Here is a 19955-nt window from a genome sequence, read left to right on the forward strand (position 1 = left end):
AACTGTGGTGACATTATCTTGCCTAATTACAAAAGAGTTCTAATGGCTGAGCTCAGAAATCCACTCAACTTCTTATAATCTTCAAAAAGTATGTGTTGGTCACAAGAAACAGGAATGCACTACATCCTCAATGAACACCTTCAGCTATTGTCTGGTCATCATTCTGGAATTCTCATTCTGGGAAGTGCCAGTCCCAGTCCCCAGTGGAGAGAGCTCTATCCTGTTTCTCCTTGACAAATTCTACACCTTTTCAAGGCCTGCCGTGCCCTAACCTTGAGCTGCAGGCGGAAGAGAGGCTTGAAGGTAAGCAGCCGCCTTGCTCCCTGCACCTGGCTCAGAGAATGCTATAAATACCAGGGTCCTGGAGCTCCCCACCCTCGAGATGATGCTGTTCTACAGACCAAACACCTGACCTTGCTCAGAATGCAGTTTCTGTTAAATAAACAGGCTCATTCATTCTCACTATAAAGAAGTTATTCCAATTCCAGAGTTATGTGGCAGAGCCTCCTTACCCCCTTTCTCCTACTGATTGAAATTCTTTATTGTCTTTTTGTTTGTTTAAGATAGAGTCTTACTCTGTAACCCAGGCTGAAGTGCAGAGGCGTGGTCTCAGCTCACTGCAGCCTCCGCCTTCTGGGTTCAAGTGATTCTTCTGACTCAGCCTCCTGAGTAGCTGGGGTTATAGGCATGCGCCAGCCCACCCAGCTAATTTTTGTATTTTTAGTAAAGATGGGGTTTCACCATTGTTGGCCAGGATGGTCTCGAACTCCTGACCTCAAGTGATCCACCCGCATTGACCTCCCAAAGTGCTGAGATTATAGGCGTGAGCCACCATGCCCAGCTGAAATTCTTCATTGTCTTTAACGGAATCCTAATGACTCAGCCAACAGCCTAACTTTGGTTTATCGGTTTACAACTGTTCAAATAACATTCCCAGCCATGGAATAAATACAGACAGTCAACTTATTTCAATGTCAACCTTTTAAAATAGGTACATGTATATGATGTTTTTTGTCATTTAATTTGGATAAAATAAGTAGTAACGGGAAACACAGTGCTTCTGAGTTACAAGAATAGATGTGAAAAGATGAGATGCCATGCCTACCCTCAGCCAGCACCCCACAGGACACACACACACACACACACACACACACACACACACACACACATACACACACACACACAACTTGGTGATAACCTCACCATTTACCAGATGCATAAGAAAATAAACAAGGCACTCCTTGTCACAGATACTCACTCTTTGGTGACTGCGAGGCAGAAGAATGTGGTGGTGAACACAGGGGTCTTGCAATCAGACAGACCTGGGTTTGGATCCCCAGCCTATATTATGATGGAGTGGCCTTGGGCAGGTTACCTACCCCCGCTCCCCTAGCCTCAGGTGCACCATCTGTTCAATGGGTATATTCCTTCCTGACTCAGCTCATCATCTGTTACATGTGAATAGTAACGCTAACCAGGGGATCAGCTGCAATGTGTAAGCCGCTCAGCGCTGGTGTTGGTGCACAGCAGCTCTCAATAATCAATGTAATTATATGATTACTTCCTCTAGGCCAAGCACAATCTAGAGCTCTGCCTTGTGCTGCATTTGGAAGCATTTATTTGCTGAAAGACAGGCCAACCTCTATTCCTGTGTAATTGGTTAGGTCTGCAGGCACTGGGTAATTGGGTTCCCAGATGGCTTCAGCTCTTCTTTGAGCTTCCACTAAATAATACCTTAATTATTAGCTCAAGAGGACATTGAACACAGTCCCTGCCAATCTTCCCAGCCTTCCCTATCGGAAGCCAGGGACAGTTGTGGAGGGGCAGGACCCTTCCTGTGAGCGTTGAGAACTGAGATGGGCAGGAGAGAAGCAAGCCCACCCTTTCTGGTTCTATATATTTATGATTGTATCTGGTCCTGGCACATCTCTGCAATAACAGAACTGGGATTTTTTTTTTTTTTAAACCTTCCCCACATTTACAGAGAAGGACACTGAGGCTTGGACGCTTTGCAAGGCAAGACAGAAGCTGAGTCCAGGCCGTCTAACCTCCAGGTCAGTGTCCTGGGCTCCTGAGCCTCAGAAGGCAAGAAAGAAGGGACACAGACGTCAGCGTCCCTGATGGGTGGGGCTGTCTCCGTCACGACTTGTGTCATGGAGCATCATCACAAAGCTCTGCAGTTAGGAGGCAGAGCGACCTGCTACCACCTGTCCCCTCCTCTCCAGTCCTGCCCTGCAGGCAGCCCGGGCACCTGCTGTCTTTCTGGCCTCCCAGATCCTCAAGACGGAGCTCCAGGAACTATCCCTTCCTCCGCCCGGGCAGGATGCCACCTCCGCAAGGCAAATCACATCCATTTGATCTTGAACAAAAGGCTGCCGTGGTGTCTGAAATGACAACCCCCAGGCGGGTGATGTCATGCTGTTTTGTTTGTCTCCATGGACTGTGTGGATCCAATTTCAGTTGTGAAGAAAACGGTCTGGGGAAAAAAGTTACTTCATTCGGAAAATTCCGAGAAGCCATAAATACAGCTTGCAGCGGAGGAAAGCACTTTCACACTCAGACAATGGATTTGGGTGGAAGAAAAGACTTCCCACCCCCAAGGCTGAGCCCCTTCACTCCCACCCATCGCCACTGGCAGCCCGCTTCTGCCAGCAGATAGACGTGTGCATGGTTCTGGCAAGATCTCAAGCAATCCCCTTCCCCAAGGAGACTCTCCATGACCCAGTGGCAAGTTGGCAGGGGATGTGTTTTCCCTGGTTCTCATCCTAAATTGTCTCCTGCCCAGAGTCCATCCCTCAAGTATCGGGCACTTCCCTCTCGTAAATGGTTGACCTGCATCTCTGAGTTGCTGTTAAAGCAAATTTAAAATAACATTTTGTTGTTTTCATTTCTTATTCGCTCTCTAGCCTTGCAATCTCTAGTGAATCCTTTTTGCCTTTCTTACTCTTTTCTTTTTTCTTTACACTTGGCACGGTGAGAAAGAGGCAGAAACAGAGGGTCAATGTTATTGCTCTTTTCATGAGAAACTTAGCGTATAATTCCCAGTCCAGATCTTCAGCCCTAAGTCAGGAAGGAATCGTCCCTGCTGGGAAAGACCAGGGCCAGAAAGCTTAGATCCAGGGGGCAACTTTTCTAGAGATGTTGCTCCCTGGATTCTCCCACTTTATTTTTTTAATCCCATAAAAACAATATGGCAAAATAACAGAATCTTGGAAGACAGGAGAAAGTCTCTCTAGACCACCCCTCCTTTCATTACTTGTCTTCCTGGTGCCACGTCCTGTTGGCCACTGAGCTCCTCTCTGTCTTCCCTGCTCCCCTGTGACTCCTAGCTTTGTTAGGGCACCCTTCTCCCCTGGGCCTGGCCTCCAGGAAGTTGCAGCTCCACGGCATTCCCCAGGCTCTCAGACTCATCTTTCCTGAAACTCTCCCACAGCCTCTTATATCCATCCCCAAAACAGTTCCCAGAGTCAATGGGTCCCTTGCGTTTAGTCCTCAGAACACAAAGCCTCCCTCCCTTCGCCTACAAAGCACACAGATCTCTGAGCAGCATGTGCAGTGTCAGTGCCTGACCATTGCTGGGGAGGAAAACTTTTCTTCTATGCTCTTACATTCAGTGTTTAGGGACCTGTACATTAAAGTGACAAAAGACAGATTAGCAAAAGAAAAAGCCAGGCATGGTGTGGCTCATGCCTGTAATCGCAGTGACTCTGGAGGCTGAGGCAGGAGGATCACTTAAGCCCAGGAATTCAAGGCTGCAGTGAGCCCTGATCATGCCACCGCACTTTAGCCTGGGTGACAGTGAGACCCTGCCTCCAAAAAAAAGAGAAAAAAAGAAAACATACTATTGTTCAAATTTGTATGTACATGAGAGTTCACACACACACAAAAGCTGAGGAGGTTAGAATCTGGGGCTCATATGCCATCTTAATAGGGAGTGGGCAGATGCAGAGGGGAACTTCTACGTGACCAAACAACTTAGGAAAAATAAATAGATTCTTAGGTGACTCCACGGGAAGTATGTATTGTCTCCATGGACTGTGGGGATAGTTTTGTGACAATATCTGTTCAGGCAATTTCTTATCCAGGTGTTACCTTGTGTTGACTTATCTTCAGTGATAAGAGTCAATCTTCTCTTCTTGTGAAATTCCCGGGAAAGGGATTTATTATAGTTGAATTCTTTGGGGAGGCTTTGCATTTAGGAAGATAAGGGGAGTTCAGGAAGAGCCTCTTCCTGCAGCTGTTGATTTTCAAATGTCCAGCTCAAAATACTCCACATGGTCCTGTGGCATACTGCAGACCTCTTCAACCTGCAAGTCTTTCCTCTAGAATACCCTGCCAGCCACCAGCAGCCTGTCCACAGGCTGAGCTCAGGGCCCAAGCTTTGCTCCTCTTCCAGGCCTGTACTGACACTGGCCCAGGTCTGATCAGGCACCCAACCCCCAGTTCCATGGCTGCCCGTGTGAGCTTCAGTGGGCGACCCACCACGTGTGCCATGTTAGGAGGGAAGCTTAGGGAAGGGAGGCTGGAGCCAGGCTCATTGAATCCCCAACTCCTCACCCAGCTCCTGGCATACTGTAGGAGTTCAATAAATGTCTGAGGAACAAATGGAGGAGACTCTGAATGTTTTGTGAGGGCTTCCTCAGGCAAAGCATCACAAGATGATATAAGGATACAAAGCCAAAGCTTTTAAAGAAAGCCTCATTAACTGAGTTAGTCATGTTCTGAAGTGGCTTTTATCTTAATGGAATTTCACTGTATCTCAGTATTATTTGAAGTAAAGGAGCCATCAGTTTGGGTTTAGGAAATGTGGATTTTCAGGGTCTTGGGATTTGATTTCTAGATGTGGGTTGTTTTTCCTCATACACCAGAACCATTCTGTAGAAATATAATGCAAGCCACTGATACTATTTTAAATTTTCTAGTAGTCACATTAAAAGAGTAATAAGATACAAGCGGCTGGGCATGGTGACTCATGTCTGTAATCCCAGCACTTTGGGAGGCCTAGGAGGGAGAAATGTTTGAGCCTAGGAATTCGAGACCAGCATGGGCAACATATTGAAACCTCCCCGCCCCCTCAATCTCTACAAAATATCAAAAATTTGGCCAGGTGTGTTGGCATACACCTGTGGTCCCAGCTACTCGGAGGTTGAAGTGGGAGGATTGCTTAAGCCCAGGAGGTCGAGGCTTCAGTGAGCCACAATCCCACCACCACACTCTGGCCTGGGTGACAGAGTGAGACCCTGTATCAAAAAAAAAAAGAAAGAAAGAAAGAAAAGAAAGAAAAAAAAAAGAAAGAAAGAAGGAAAGAAAGAAAAGAAAGAGAGAGAGAAAGAAAAAAGAAAGAAAGGAAATAAGAAAGAAGAAAGAAAGAAGTGAACTTAATTTTAATCATGTATTTTATTTAACCCAATACACCCAAAATAGTATTGACATGTAATCAATATTTAAAATTATTAATGAGATATTTTACATTCCTTTTTGTACTAAATCTTTGAAATTTTACCCTTTCAACACATCTCAGTTGGGACTGGCCAAATAAGTACTCAGTAGCCACATGGCCAGTGGCTGCTACAGTGGACAGTGCAGTCATAGACATATGTCGTCTGAGTATTCCTGGAAGGTCCCCGAGAACTATGACGCCAAGCAGTGGGCAGTGGCTCTGAACACACAGCTGCAACCTAGCGAACCAGAGGCCCAGGTCTGTCTGAGGTCACGAGGCACAACCAAAGACAATGCAGGAAGAGTCCAGAGCCTCTCTCAATTCTCCCAGTCCTGGGACAGGGCAGGATCCCTCCAGATCCACCTTTTCTCTATCATCTCAGTCTGCTCAGACCTGGGCTGATAGGCCAGAGGTAGGAAGGGTGCTCCTGCTGGTGAAACTTTATTACTTCATTCAACAAGTACCTACTGGGCAGCTACTACGGACCAGGCTCTGCTCTAGGACTTGGGATACAGCCGTGAACAAAACAGTTGCCTGCCCTTGAGTAGATAGACAATGAAAAGTAAACAAAATAAATAAGCAGATTGAATAATGTACTGTAAAGTAGTGAGTGTTGTGAAAACAAAGGAAAAATAAAACAAGGTAAGGAAATAAGAAGTGCTGGGAGTAGGGCAGGTTACATTAAATTCTGTGATCAGAGCTGGCCTCAGGGAGAAGGTGAGATTTGAGAAGTTTGAATGCACAGGGTTGAAGGAAGTGAGCAAGATGGTCAGGAGCGTACCCCAAACAGAGAGAACAGCTAGAGCAGAGGCTGTCAGGTGGGCAGGAGCACACCCGACATGATCGAGAAACTACAAAAAGACCTGAATGTCTGGAGAAGACTGGGCAAGGACGAGAGTGTTGGGAGCTGAAATCACAGAGGTAAGGTATCAGGAAGGAGAGAGCAGATCACTTAGGGCCTTGCAGGCCATTGCCAGGGCACTGGCTTTAATTTTGGGAGAAATGAAGAATTGCTATGTGATTTTGAGTGTAGTAGCAGTGAAGATGCCGAAGGATCAATGGATTGTGTATGTATTTTGAAGGTAAAGCTAGTGGGGCATGAGAAACGGTAGTCAAGGATGACTCCTAGATTTTTAATTTGAGCAAATTGCAAGATGCCAGCCCAGGAAAGGCTACAGCAGGGACAGGTTTAAGGGAGAAGATCAGTTCGGTTTGGGACATGTTGGGTTAGAGATGTCTATTCAACATCCAAAGAGAAATGCCAAGTAGGCCATTGGAATTATGAGTCAAAATTTAGGAGAAGGGCCTGGCTAGAGATAGAATTTCTCAATCGTATTGGAAATTCTCAGCATATAGGTGGAATTTATAGCCCTGGGACTTGGTGAAATCATCTGAGGAGGGAGCACAGAAAGGGGAATCCTGAGGCAGCCAACATGAAGGAATTGTGGAGAGGTAAGGAGAATCAGCACAGAAGATAGAAGAGGAGTAATCAGAGGTAGGCGGAAAACCGACAGACTACTGTGTCCTGGAAGCCAAAGGAAGAAAAAGGAGTCAACAGTATGGAATGCTCCTGACAGGTCAAATAAAATGTGAATGGGAAATGGGAACTAACCACTGGATTTAGCAACATGGAGGTCACTGCCGCCTTGATGAAAATGGTTTCCACGGCACAATGAGAATAGAAGGCTGGCTGGGGTGGGCTTCAGAAAGAATGTATGGGGTAGAAGTGGAGACAGTGAGTATCAACAGCTCTTTCAGGAGTCTTGCAAAAGGGGAGCTGGCAGGGTAAGTGGGATCAAACAAAGCTTTTCAGAAAATCAACCTTATTAAGGCATAATTTACATGCAATAAATTTGAAGTATACAATTTAATGATTTTTGACAAATGTGTGCATCCATGTAACCACCACATCAAGATATATATCACTAACATCATCCCAAAAGGCTCCTTGTGCCCCTTTTGTCAATGTCTCCCATCATCACCTCCCCAGTCCCCAGCTCCAGGCAGCCACAGACCTGCTTTCTGCCTCTGAGATTAGTTTTGCATTTTCTAAAATGTCGTATAAACTGAATCATATAGGATGCACTCCTGTGTCTGGCTTTTTTTGCTCAGCATATATTTGAGAAATATCCATGTTGCTTAACTATGAGTAGTTTTCCTGTTGAGTTATATTTCATTGTATACATATACCACAATTTGATTACCCATTACTTGTTGATGGACATTTGAGTTGTTTCTAGTTTTTGCCCATTATGATGAAAAATGGGATGAATATTTGTATACAAGTCTTTGTGTGGACATCCATTTCCTTTCTACTGGGTAGATATCAGGGAGTAGAATTGTTGGGTCATTTAGTGATGTATCTTTAATTTTATAAGAACTACCAAACTGTTTTCCAAAATGACTATATAATTTCACATTCTCGCCAGCAAGGTATGAGCTCCAGTTACTCCACAGGTTTATCAATACCTGATATTGTTCGTCTTTAAATTTTAGAGGAAGTTTTTGTTGTTTGTTTTTTAATAGACTTATCTTTGGAATAGCTTTAGATTCATAGAAAAGGTGAAAAGACAGTACAGGGTAGAGAGTTCCCGTATGCCCTTCACCTAGCTTTCCCTTATGTATATTTGTCAAAACTGAGAAATTCACATTGGTATAATACTAATAGCCCAACTATAAACTCTGATCAGATTTTTTTCAATTTTCTCACTGATGTCTTTTTTCTGTTCCAGGATACCACTCTGCATTTTGTCATCATGTCTCAGTCATCCCTATCTGTGATCATTTCTTAGTCTTCCCTTGTTTATCATGACCTTAAGGGCTTTGAAGAATACTGGTCATGTATTCTGGAGAATGTTCCTCAATTTGGGTTTATCTCATGTTTTCTTATTACTCAATAGATTTGAAGAATACCACAGTTGGGAAGTGCCCTTCTCATGAGATCGTATCAGCAGGTGCATGATAGTAACATGACTTATCAGTGGTGATGTTAACCATCATTTGGTTAACAAGGTATGTGCTGGGTTTCTTGCCTCTAAAGTTACTTTTTCCCTTTCCATACTCTACTCTTTGGAAGTGAGTCACTAAATCCAGTCCACTCTCAAAGAGAGTGGATTTAAGCTCGGCTTCCTGGAGGGGAGAGTATCTACATATGCTGTTTGGAATTCCTCTATAGAGAAGATTTTTCCCTTCTCATTCATTTATTTGTTGAATCACTTATAATGAAGAGCATTTTTTTAAAGATGGAAAAAGTAAGAGGTATTTATTTGTGTGTTGATGGAAATGATCCAATAGAGAGCAAATTATTGTGAGTTTCTTTAGTTTCTACAGCAAGTGTTGAAAATTTTTTTCACTGTTAGCTTTCCACCAGGCCTTTCCTCATGTCTTTTACAAATGCACTTCTTGGCCAGGCATGGTGGTTCACACCTGTAATCTCAGCACAGGAGGCCAAGGCGGGAGGATCACTTAAGGTCAGGAGATCAAGCCCAGCCTTGGCAACATGGCAAAACTGTCTTCCCAAAAATTTATAAAAATAAAATAAATAAAAATTTTCTTTTACCCACAATTCCGTTTCCTTAGGCCCTGTAGGAGGTCTGCTGTTAATGTCAGGGCAGACACTTCACAGCTGGCTGGTGGAACCAGGGGTCAGTTCTGGTGATCTGGCAGAAGTCCTTGGTACCTGGTGGCAGGGGTCGCCTCTCTCCCCAGCACTCACTCTTCACACCTCCTCATCTCCTCAGCCACTCACAGGAGTTCAGTGCAGGGCTGGGGAAGGGCCTGCGTTTTCCTCTGGGTAGGAAAGAGCCAGGTATCCATAATGGGGAGCTGGGACAGCTATAGGCCTCTGGAGGAGACTGGAGGGGCTAAGGGTCCGTGGGGGATAATTCAACGGAAAGGAAGCAGCAGATCGAATTTCTTGGCTCCAACTCAGAATCCAGAAAAATGGGTCCTGTGTTTCTTCTGTCCCTTTGTTGGGAGGATGGAACTCTGAGGACAATGGTCCCAGCCACAAGCCCAGCTGGGGGCTCAGGAGAGACAGGTCTGAGCACCCCAGGATGCAGGAATGAGATATTCATAACCTTAGAGACCCAGGTTAGAAATTCAATGGTGGAAGTGACAGCCTGGGGAGAGGCCTAGGACAGATCCTGGATGGAACTTGGACCACTACCAGTGGCTTACCACCCCATTCCCACCCCACCGTCCCCATCCCCACCACACAGAGACCTCTAATCTGGCCTCCAGCTTGGGAGCTCCCCACCCACACACCTGGCCCTTGCAGGGTGTGGAAGTGGTGAAGAGAGAGTGGTGGTGACAAAGGTGACATCTCCCGGGCAGCAGAAATGGTCTCCAGGCATGTATTTTGCAGAGGCTAGCAGAATGGCATCTATATAGATGTGTATATTTGTATATGAATCAATCCACACCCTGCGGTGACACCAGAAAAACCTGTCACCATTGAAAGGAAGGTGGTAAATTCCCTCTCATTCAGAGAATACTTTTCTCAACCAGCTGCCCACGGGTTTCTCATCAAGATAGTAATTCATTGTACAGGGAAAGGAACTCACCATGTGGAAATTCCCACTTCCTCGGAGAACAGTGTGCACAGTGTTAACCTTGGTGAGTAAGAATTCCCCCTCCCCTCACACGCCTGATGGCAGCTTTCCTCTCGGAAGCCTGTGGTCACTCTCAGTCTTATCCACATCTGAAAAGTGACGTAGGGGCAAATCTGCCAAGCACCAACAACCCGAGCGACTGGAGTAGATATTGTCATCTTTTTGGTCTGCCCAGCAACCCCTCTGACAATAGCACTTCAGTTTTCCTTTGGGGGAAAGCGGCTCTTCTTCCCTCTTTTCATGTGATTCTGGTAGGGGAGGGAGTATGTGACCCAAGCCTGGCCATCACAGAGGTACATCTCTCTGGCCACAGCGAAGGACATATAGCCCAAGCTGGGCCAGCCAGTCACCTTTGGCCAACACTGCTAGACTGTAATGCAGGGCAGAGCCTGTCTGAGGATGGAAAATTAAGAGATGGACAGAGGCCTGAAAGCAACCTCAGAGCTCCTGGGTCCAGCTGGTCTTTTTAGTTATAAGCAATTTATAAGCAACTTTCTTTCTTTCCTTCCTTCTTCCCTTCCTCCCTCCCTCCTTCTTTCCCTCCCTCCCTTCCTTCCTTCCTTCCTTCCTTCCTTCCTTCCTTCCTTCCTTCCTTCCTTCCTTCCTTCCTTCCTTCCTTCCTTCCTTCTTTCCTTCCTTTTCTATTGAATGAAATCTATAGGAGGTCACTGATTTGGGCTGAACTCCTGCAGGAGGCCTCAGTGGACCAAACCAAGATGGAGTCACTCATGCTAAGTTCAATATCACCAAACTGAAACTAAGCCATCAGACCTTCCCAGAACTCAAGACAGAGAGAGATAATATGCAAATCCCCATACAGGCCAGTTGTAATCAGCAGGATAAGGAAGTCCCCTCTACTTTAATCTTCCTAAGGAAAGTAACCTGAAGTAACCTGAGCTTACCAATCTGCTTTTTGTTCCCTGTGTCTGCTTTCTTCACCCTTTTCTGCCTAAAAAGCCAAGCTTCTCTGTTCAGCTCATCAGAACACTTTTCCTAAAGTTTTAGAGGAGATGTTGCCTCAATTAATGAATTACAAATAAAAACTAATTCAATCATTTAACTAAATTTGTTGTAATTTTGCCTTTTGACATTTCTCCCTTTTTCTTTCCTTTTCTTTTTCTTTCTTCCCCCCGTCCCCACTTCTCTCTTTCCTACTTATTTTGGCTCAGGTCAGTTTGAATTTGGCTTTTGTGTCTTGCACTAAAATTTTTCCAAAAAATACCCTAATACCCAAAAAATACCATTGTCACCTCACATGCCTGTCTGTCCTCCAACATTGGTTGAGAAAGGCTTAAGGTCTCTGTTTTTGAGTTGTCACAAGGAGACTGAACCGTCCCAACCCACAACTTCTTTTGTCCCGTAAAGTGTAAAACAAGAATATCTTTTTAAGATTGAATACATGTATTTTTCTATTATACAAGTCATACAAATATTTAATTTTAAATGACAGAAAGGGGAAAAATCAGTCATAGTCCAGCAACTGTGATTTTAGCTTATTTTATTAATTGCTTATTTCCTTACAAATATTTCCCTACACGTTTATATAGCCACAGGCTCCACGCATACAAAATGTACGCTGCTATGATCATCAGAACCATCAGCAAGCAGGCATTGTCATCAGCACTTCTTTCTTTCTGTGGTTTCTCAGTCTCTTTTCTTTCTTTTTCTTAAAAAAACAAACAAACAAACAAACTTTTTTTTTCCCCTGGTCAACAGGGCCTGGGCAACATGGTGACACTCTGTCTCTTTAAAACAAAGAAGAAAAAAATTAGTCAGGTGTGGTGGTGCATGCCTGTGCTCCCAGATACTTGAGAAGTTGAGATAGGAGGATTGCTTGAGCATGGGAGGTCAAGGCCGCGGTGAGCTGTGTAAAATAAAAATAAAAACTAAAAAAAAGGAAAGAATAAACTTAGTTTTTTGAAGAGACACTATGTTGCTCAGGCTGACTTCAAATTCCTGTCCTCAAGCAATCCTCCCACCTCAGCCTCCCAAAGCACTAATGATTACAGGGATGAGCCACACTCAGCCCAACGTCTCAATTTTCCATGACTTTCTTAGTGGAGGTAGAGTTGTGAGATGGGAAACTACGTCAGTCACCTACAACAATGTCAACACACCTGTTAGGTGGGAGCTGTTCCGTCACCTGGAGTTTTTATGCTGAGGCCTGGGTCCCGCCTCCAGAGATTCTGCCTCAGTCGGTCCGGGGTGGTTTCCGATGAACCTTTGCGAGTGGCTCCTGGGTGACACCCACGCTGGCAGGCCTCAATGTGTAGGAATGCTTTTGCTATCTAGATGATAAGCATATTCAAGTTTGAGAAGCCAAGATATAGATAAGTCCTGATTTCAGTTTAGTAGTCATTTACTAAACACTGATTCATGCACCTGTGGTTTTCAGAAGCATACATTTCTCTTGGGGACCAAGTTTCCAAAGGGTATGACCCACAGCTTCATGCCTAAAGCCCTTGGGAACTGCCAACTTCACATAACCTAAATGGGGAAAACATTAGAAAAGCGTTTCTTTCACTATTGTCTCATAATCACCCTTCAAATGGGTCAAGGTTAAGGGCAAGCTGTAGGGGAGCTGGAGCCTTTGGTGCAGTTTCATAGTTCTCGAGTGTTGGGGACTATGCCAGGGATGCAGTGATGAATAACCCAAAACATGATCCCTGCCCTCTAAGAGCTGACGACCAATGAGAAGATGACCACAAAACAAATAACTGCTACACAACTGGGAAATAGCTGGGGCAGAGAAAGGCACAGCATGCCCTGGGAGCAAAGAAGAGGCACCTAGCCAGCCCTTGGGGACCTGGGGAGACACCCTGGAAGCAGAGCTGAGGGAGGGTTCGCCACATGGAGGAAGGTGGGAAGGGCATCCCTGGCAAAGGGAAGAGCAAAGGCAAAGCAAGGAGATACAAAACATCATGGTGCCCTTGGGTGTGGAATAGTGAGCAATGGAGTGGGAAGGCGAGGTGGGGCGAGGCCCAGACACCTGCAATTGGACGGGCAGGTGGAGCCTCTGAGGTCTCTAGTCCTCAGCCCAACATGGGGCCAGCTTTGGACCATTTGAGAATTTTCCACCAGTCCGCTAAGTGGAGTGACTCGGCTTCTCTGATTACTTGTGGTTTCACCTCAAAGGCACCACATTTTGTCAATAAATCCCCAAGCCTGGTCTAGGCCTGCACACACCTGCCTGTAACCACACATTTTTCTAAGGACAAGGACAATGTATTGGTTAAGTTGCTAATAGCAAACATATATAGCGGTGGCTCACATGAAATATAGGCATTTTTCCCTGGGAAACAGAACAGGATGCAGACAGTGGTCCCATGGTCAAGGTTAAGTATGTCCAGCATTCTAATCCACCACCCTTAACTCTCTTGCTACCAAAAGTGGGACCATGGTCCAGCAGCAAGTACCTCACTGGGTGCTTGTTAGAAACACAGAATGAACTCTACTCCAGACCTACTGAACCATGGTCTGCCTTTTAACAAATCCCCAAGTGATTTATTTGCTAACTGGTAGTTGAACAAGTTGGCCTTATTACTGGTTGCAACGAGGAAGACACCATGGGGGAACCATTTCAGTAAAAAGGTGTTCGAAAGGACTTATAGGCTTTGGGCTTTGGTTAGGTGAATTTGGGGAGGGTCTAGGAGGGGAGGGCTTGCTCTGCATTGTCTGCTGTCTGGAAGTGGGACAATTCTGTGGCTGGGTATGTTAGTAAATCTTATCTTTAAGGACAGCAGACAAGATCAAGCCTATAGTTGTAGTTGATAAGGAGGCCCTTGTCACTTAATGAGCCAGGAGGGCGTGTGTTTAGTATTTTCTGGGGTCTTTTGTTTGTGCTTAGACAGAGTTCTGAAGGGGTCTCTTTTGACCTCTTCATCATAGTTGCAGAGTGGCAACTGACAACAGTGTTTGTGAAAATAGCCAGGCAAGCTTTTAATAAGATTAAGCCCTAGCTCAAAGTGTCAGGCCATTTCCCGGATGTCAGGGGATACCTTTTCTTTTCTCAGCATTAAAGGTTGAGAGTCAATGTTTTAGTTTGTGGCTTCCTTTTTCAAGGTTACCTCATGGCCCAGTATGGTTGCTAGAACTCCAGCCATTACATTAGTGTTTTACGGTTAAGAAAGAGGATGGGGAGAGTGAACAGCACATTTCTTAGATCCCTTTAAGAAGCTTTTAAGGCCCGGTGCAGTGGCTCCAGCCTGTAATCCCAACACTTTGGGAGGCTGAGGTGGGAGTGTCAGAGGCATTTGAACCAGAGGGACTCCATCTTGAGTAGGGGCTGGGTAAAATAAGGCTGAGACCCATTAGGCAGCATTCCCAGAAGGTTAGGCATTCTAAGTCATGGGATGAGATAGGAGGTCAGCACAAGATGCAGGTCACAAAGACCTTGCTGATAAAACAGGCTGCTGTAAAGAAGTCAGCTAAAACCCTCGTGATCTGGATCAGGACCCCTTTCCTGTAACAGGAGCATAACTTGAGCCTAGGAATTCAAAACCAGCCTGGGCAACATGGCAAGACCCCATATCTACAAAAAAAAAAAAAAAAAAAAAGTCAGGCATGGTGGCACGCACCTGTGGTCACAACTACTCAAGAGGCTGAGATGGGAGGATCACTTGAGCCCAGGAGGTGAAGGCTGCACTGAGCCACGTAAGCCAAAAATAAAATTCTAAGTCCCCTCAACCATCTGAATGGACCCTTCCTCTTAGTCAAGGGCATTCCAAAGTTAACCTGAAAAACTAGTTCAGGCCATGATGGGAAGGGGGAGTCAGACATGCCTCATTCTACCCTCCTCCCTTCAAAACCCCTCATCATAACCCCGACATTCTTTTCTATGGATAATAACTCTTTCAACCAATTGCCAATCAGAAAATCTTCGAATCCACCTAAGACTTGGAAGTCCCAGTTTTCAGTTGTCCCACCTTTCCAGACCAAACCAATGTACATCTTATACATATTGATTGATGCCTTAAGCTCCCTAAAATGTATAAAACCAAGTTGGGCACCAACCACCTTGGGTACATGCTGTCAGGATCACCTGAGGTTAAGGGTGTGCCCTTAGCAAATAAGCTTTCTAAATTGATTGAGACCTGTCTTTGACACTTTTGATTTTACAGCCGTGATGCTGCCGCTGCACTCCAGCCTGGATGACAAAGTGAGACTCTGTCTCAAAAAAAAGAGAAGCTTTTAGGACCCCAGCCCCAATAATTTTCATTTATACCTCATTGGCTGTCCCTAGTTTCAAGAGATTTGGGAAGTATAGTCTTTTACTTGGATGTATTGCTGCCTGCCACCCCCACCCCCATCCCAAATCAAGTACTTTTGGTAAAGCAGAAAGAGAAATTGGGAATTGGTAGGTGACTGACAGTCTCTATCTCAGACAGGGAAGCCAGGGCTCAGGAATGGGGAAATGCCAGGCCCTGGAGGGTGAAGATTTTATCTTCTCTTCTTTATCAGTGCTTAACATTCCTGCAACCAGAACTGCCCTAAGCTTCCTTGGTAAAAGAGAAACAACCTGTCTGCACTGTCTGTAAGAAATGTTTATATGGCAGAATTCCCTTCTCAGGTTTTCTATCCTGCTGGCTGGGAAAGTAGGAGTGATATATAAATGTAAGAGTCAAAACAGCCCCTGAGGCCATGGCCACATTGGGAGAACTGTAGGGATAAAGAGGATCGGTCTGCTCTACAGGAAGGCTTTATCCCATCCTTAGGGAAGGTGAAGAATCCTTAAAACAAGGCAGTCAGAGCTACTAAGAAGGAAGCCTGGCTTCCCTTTTCATTCCACAAACCAGCACAACTCCGAAAAACGAGTTTCAGGCACCACGTGACCGGCTGCAGTGACTGAGGCGCCCTCGGAAAGGGTGGCCATGACACCTTCCACTTACCCACCCCATCCTCCGCTCCCGGTTCTGGATCCCCTTTCGTCCCCACGGTAATCCCTTTCTGCAGGAAGGGAAACTGAGGCTTAGCAAGGGTTAAGCAAGTTGCTCAAGATCATACAGCTTCTAAACAGCAGAGCCCAGCTTTCCACCCAGTTTGACCCGTCTCAGCCCCTGCTCCTTCCGCTCCCTTTCACAAGAGGCAGGCGCTGGCCTAGACTTTTAGGGCCCAGCTCTGAGCCAGGCGATCACTCCTTTTCCTGCAACCTCAGCTTCATCGCCTTCCAAGCCATCCTCCCACTTTCCAGGTGAGGGTCTTAGGGTGGGGCAGGAAGAGACTAAAGGATGAAATAGAATTGTAAAAAGGTGTCCAGCTGACAAAACTGCCTTTTGCAGCCATTTATACCCATTTCCCCTAATTCGGGCAACTCAGAATGTGGGAAAAGCATTCAGCTGTTGCAAGAGTGTTATTTTACTCATTACAGAGAACAATTATTTTGAATCTATGAGAACTGTCTAGAAGTCACATGTCATTTTCACTTTCACCTATTAACGCTGAAGCTTACATTCAGCTGTTTAAAAAGCTTCCCAGTGCAGGGGTAGCTGCCAGCTAGCAGCCCGCAGGCAGGCTGGGTCTCAGGCCTGTGCCCCAAGTCACACTGCTCTATGGAAACATAGACCCAATCAGCAAGCTGCAGTGCTGGGCTCAAACCTGAATATATTTTGAGAGAAAGAAAGGCCTGCCAAAAGGACACAGTGAACCAATAGGAAACAATCAACATCTGTCATTATCTGGACTCTCCCCCTGCTTGGGAGCTGCGTTCAGCACGGTCAGGAAGCCTGGAAAGGGAGGAAGGCAGCTGAGAGAAAATGGAGTTCCTGGGCCTGGGCAAGACCCCCTCGCCTCTCTGCCTGCCTCACTCCCAGGCTCTGCAGTGGGCCCGGAGCCGGAGCCAGGACTTGCCTACAAGGGGCATCTGTGAAGTTCTTTGAGCCAAAGGCCAAGGCTGCTGCCTCTATGATCAGGGATTCCGACAGCAGAGTCCCCAATGTCCTGGCTACTATGTTAGTAGAGTCATGTTTCAGTTTACTGGGTACAGAGGAGACCCACCGCATGGGGCCAAGCAGAGGGGACGTGTGTGTGTGTGTGTGTGTGTGTGTGTGTGTGTGTTTGTACACACCTGCAGTTTTGGGGAGTCAGGGTATTTGCATAACACAGATATCTTTGCAGATACCAGACAAACAGGAAGTTTCAGAACCTAGTCCGTTTCCTTTCACTGTGAATCAGTAGCCGCTTTTTTCTCACATAGAAATGATGACAATCACAGGGTAGGCCACGGACGCGGAGTTCAGGCGAACAGCACAAGTGCCTCCGAAGTCTCCTCTGGTCAAGGGACTCCCTGTATTCCCCACCCTTGCACTCACTCCTGCGGCCATGGCCCCCCTGCTGTCTTCCCAGAGCGCTTCAAGACACCTCTGAAAATCCCAGCCACACACCAGGAGCACAACAGACTCCCGCACACAACCTCTGTTACACTAACGCTGGGAATGGGGTCCAGCCACGAGGCTTGGGGGAGCCCTCACCCCCGAGTTCCCGGCGAGACTCTTGTCACAGAGAGGGATTGCAGAGTAACAGGCACACCCTGGACTTGGCCCTGGAATGCCTGAGCCCAGAATCCCATTCTACCCAGCAAGACCTTGGGCGCGCAGCCTCCCCACTGAGACTGGGCTTCCCTGTCAGTTAAATGAGGCTGATAATGGCTACCCTGCAGGTTTGGGGTTAACATTACACACAAAAGGGAGGAAGATTAGGTAGCAAATCAAAGCACGGGCTTTGGCCGGGCACAGTGGCTCACACCTGTAATCCCAGCAATTTGGGAGGCTAAGGCAGGAGGATCATTTGAGCCTAGGAGTTCCAGACCAGCCTGGGCAACACAGTAAGACCCTGTCTACAAAAAATTACAAAATTATCCAGGCATAGTAGTGTGTACCGGTAGTCCCAGATACTCATGAGGCTGAGGAAGGAGGATCACTTGAGCCCAGGAGTTTGAGGTTACAGTGAGTTATGACCACACCACTGCACTCCAGCCTGGGTGACAGAGTGAGACCCTGTCTCAAAAAAAAAAAAAAAAAAAAAAAAAGAGCGCAAGAGAGAGAAAGTGAAAAAACTCAGGCTTTGGAGTCAGATACTTGAGTTCAAATCTCAGCTTTACCATGTATTGGCTATAAGACTTCGGGTAGATTACCTAAGTTTCTTAAGTCTTAATTTCCCCATCTATAAATGGAAAAAAGTGTCTACCTGAGAGTCTATTGGGAGGGCTAAATGATATAATCACTTAGCACCAAGTGCAGTGCCTGGCTCACAGGAAACTCTGAATAATATGAAGCAGACTTCTCACCACCTCCTCCCCTCCTCCTTCTTCCCACCCACTCACTGCCGCAAGAGGCATGAGTTAGGGACCGCAGCAGCTCTCCTTCCCCAGTGTGTGCCCAGAACCTGGGCTGGCCCCTAAAAAGGCTTAATAAATCAGTTAAATAACAAATGGATGCTCCTGGTTCATAGCATGTGCCAAGGAAATATATCTATAAAAACATAAATTTAAACAAAAGCCAAACACCAAATCCCACCCTCTCTGTTTTTGAACTTCCTATGAGGGGACAGTATAGAAGAATGACGACAGACATCACAAGCTTTAACAGCAGTCAGGTCTGGTTTGCATCCTAGCTCTGCCACTCACAAGTGTTGTGTCCTTGAAGTTCTCTCAGCCTCCCTTTCCTCATCTGTAACATGGACATCATATAGTCACTCAGTCACACCGGGTTGCTTTTGGTTTAAATGAGATAATGCATGCAAAGCACTTAACACAATGCTCATCTTGCAATAAGCATGTGGAAGAATGTGTCAGATAAATCCCACCCTCAGGACCTTAGAAGAAGATGATGTTCTTTTTTCAGGACAAGCCTTAGGGCCGATCTCGCTTGTGCCTCATTTCTCTTGGTCCTCTCCTTCCCAGAAAAACTCCCTCTCCCTCCTGAAGCCTAGTGGTCTTCTCTTGTTGAAGAGCTGGTGCTCCTACCCACTGTGGGACTCCTGAAGAAGACAGTGAGCTACAACCCATGCCCTTCTACCCGCCACCTCACCCCAGCCACAGTAGGAAAGTAGGGGTTGCAAGAGGCCCGTCTCTGTGCAAGGAAGACAGCACACTCACTCAGGCATTTCTCCAGGGCATGTTTGTTTCACTGGCCAGTGCTCCAGGGGGAAGTCCGGGGTGCCGTGGAGGTGCAGGCCAGCTGTGAAGATCTGGGATCAGACAGCCTGGCTTGGAATCCAAGGCTCTGCCACACACGAGACTGTGTGATCTCAGGCAAGTCGGCTACCCTCTCTTAACCTCGATTTCCTAATCAGTAAAATGGGAACCAATCCTAGGACCCAAGGCCGATGGTGAAAATATTCAATAACCAGCTGAGGCACTAACCTATTAAATGGCAGGCAGCCAGTACAAGGGTGCACCTGCTAAATATTAGCCCTGCTCACCTCTCCTGCAGAGGTTGCTGTGGCACCTGATATGTTGCGAACACTCCTAAACATTTGCCACTATTTTTACTATTTTGATGTTGAGCTCATGTCCTGCAGTTCCTAGCACAGCCTCCAGTGGAGGGCAGTTCAGTGAGGGTGGTGACCCTAAACAGACCTGGCTTGGTTCTCCCCAAGGCTAACTAAGGCTTATTTCCCTTCTTGCCTCCCTATGTTCAGTAAAAAGTCACAGAACTGCTGGGGATGGGATGAGACCTTACTCTTACCTGTCCAAGTAAATCTTGGACAACATTCCTTGCTGCCCATGGATGGGAGCTGTTTTCCCCATGAATATTCTTTGTACATTTCATCACAGCAACATAGGAGCCAAATATCTAATGGCCCCATCACTGGGTACATATTTGTAGTACAGACCAAACCAGGGTGTAGCTAACATATCTCACCTGGGGGCCTCTTGCCTTGTCTGGAAGGAATGCCTGGAGATG

The 19955-nt window shown here is 46.2% G+C and overlaps 1 long non-coding RNA gene across 2 annotated transcripts; it reads right to left on the bottom strand.

Moving 5' to 3' along the window:
• Nucleotides 1–11554: 11554 nt before the first annotated feature.
• On the bottom strand, nucleotides 11555–19414 carry LOC105476055 (uncharacterized). Of its 2 annotated transcripts, none has more exons than XR_983817.2 (3): nucleotides 19145–19414; nucleotides 12171–12341; nucleotides 11555–11719 (listed from the first exon to the last, which is right to left on the bottom strand). It is a non-coding gene; the product is annotated as an uncharacterized lncRNA (long non-coding RNA). The 2 variants fall into 2 exon arrangements; XR_011606478.1 differs by having other exon boundaries at nucleotides 11555–11917.
• Nucleotides 19415–19955: the final 541 nt, after the last annotated feature.

The sequence above is a fragment of the Macaca nemestrina genome, chromosome 8 (assembly GCF_043159975.1).
Source record: "Macaca nemestrina isolate mMacNem1 chromosome 8, mMacNem.hap1, whole genome shotgun sequence".
Classification (NCBI taxonomy): Eukaryota; Metazoa; Chordata; class Mammalia; order Primates; family Cercopithecidae; genus Macaca; species Macaca nemestrina.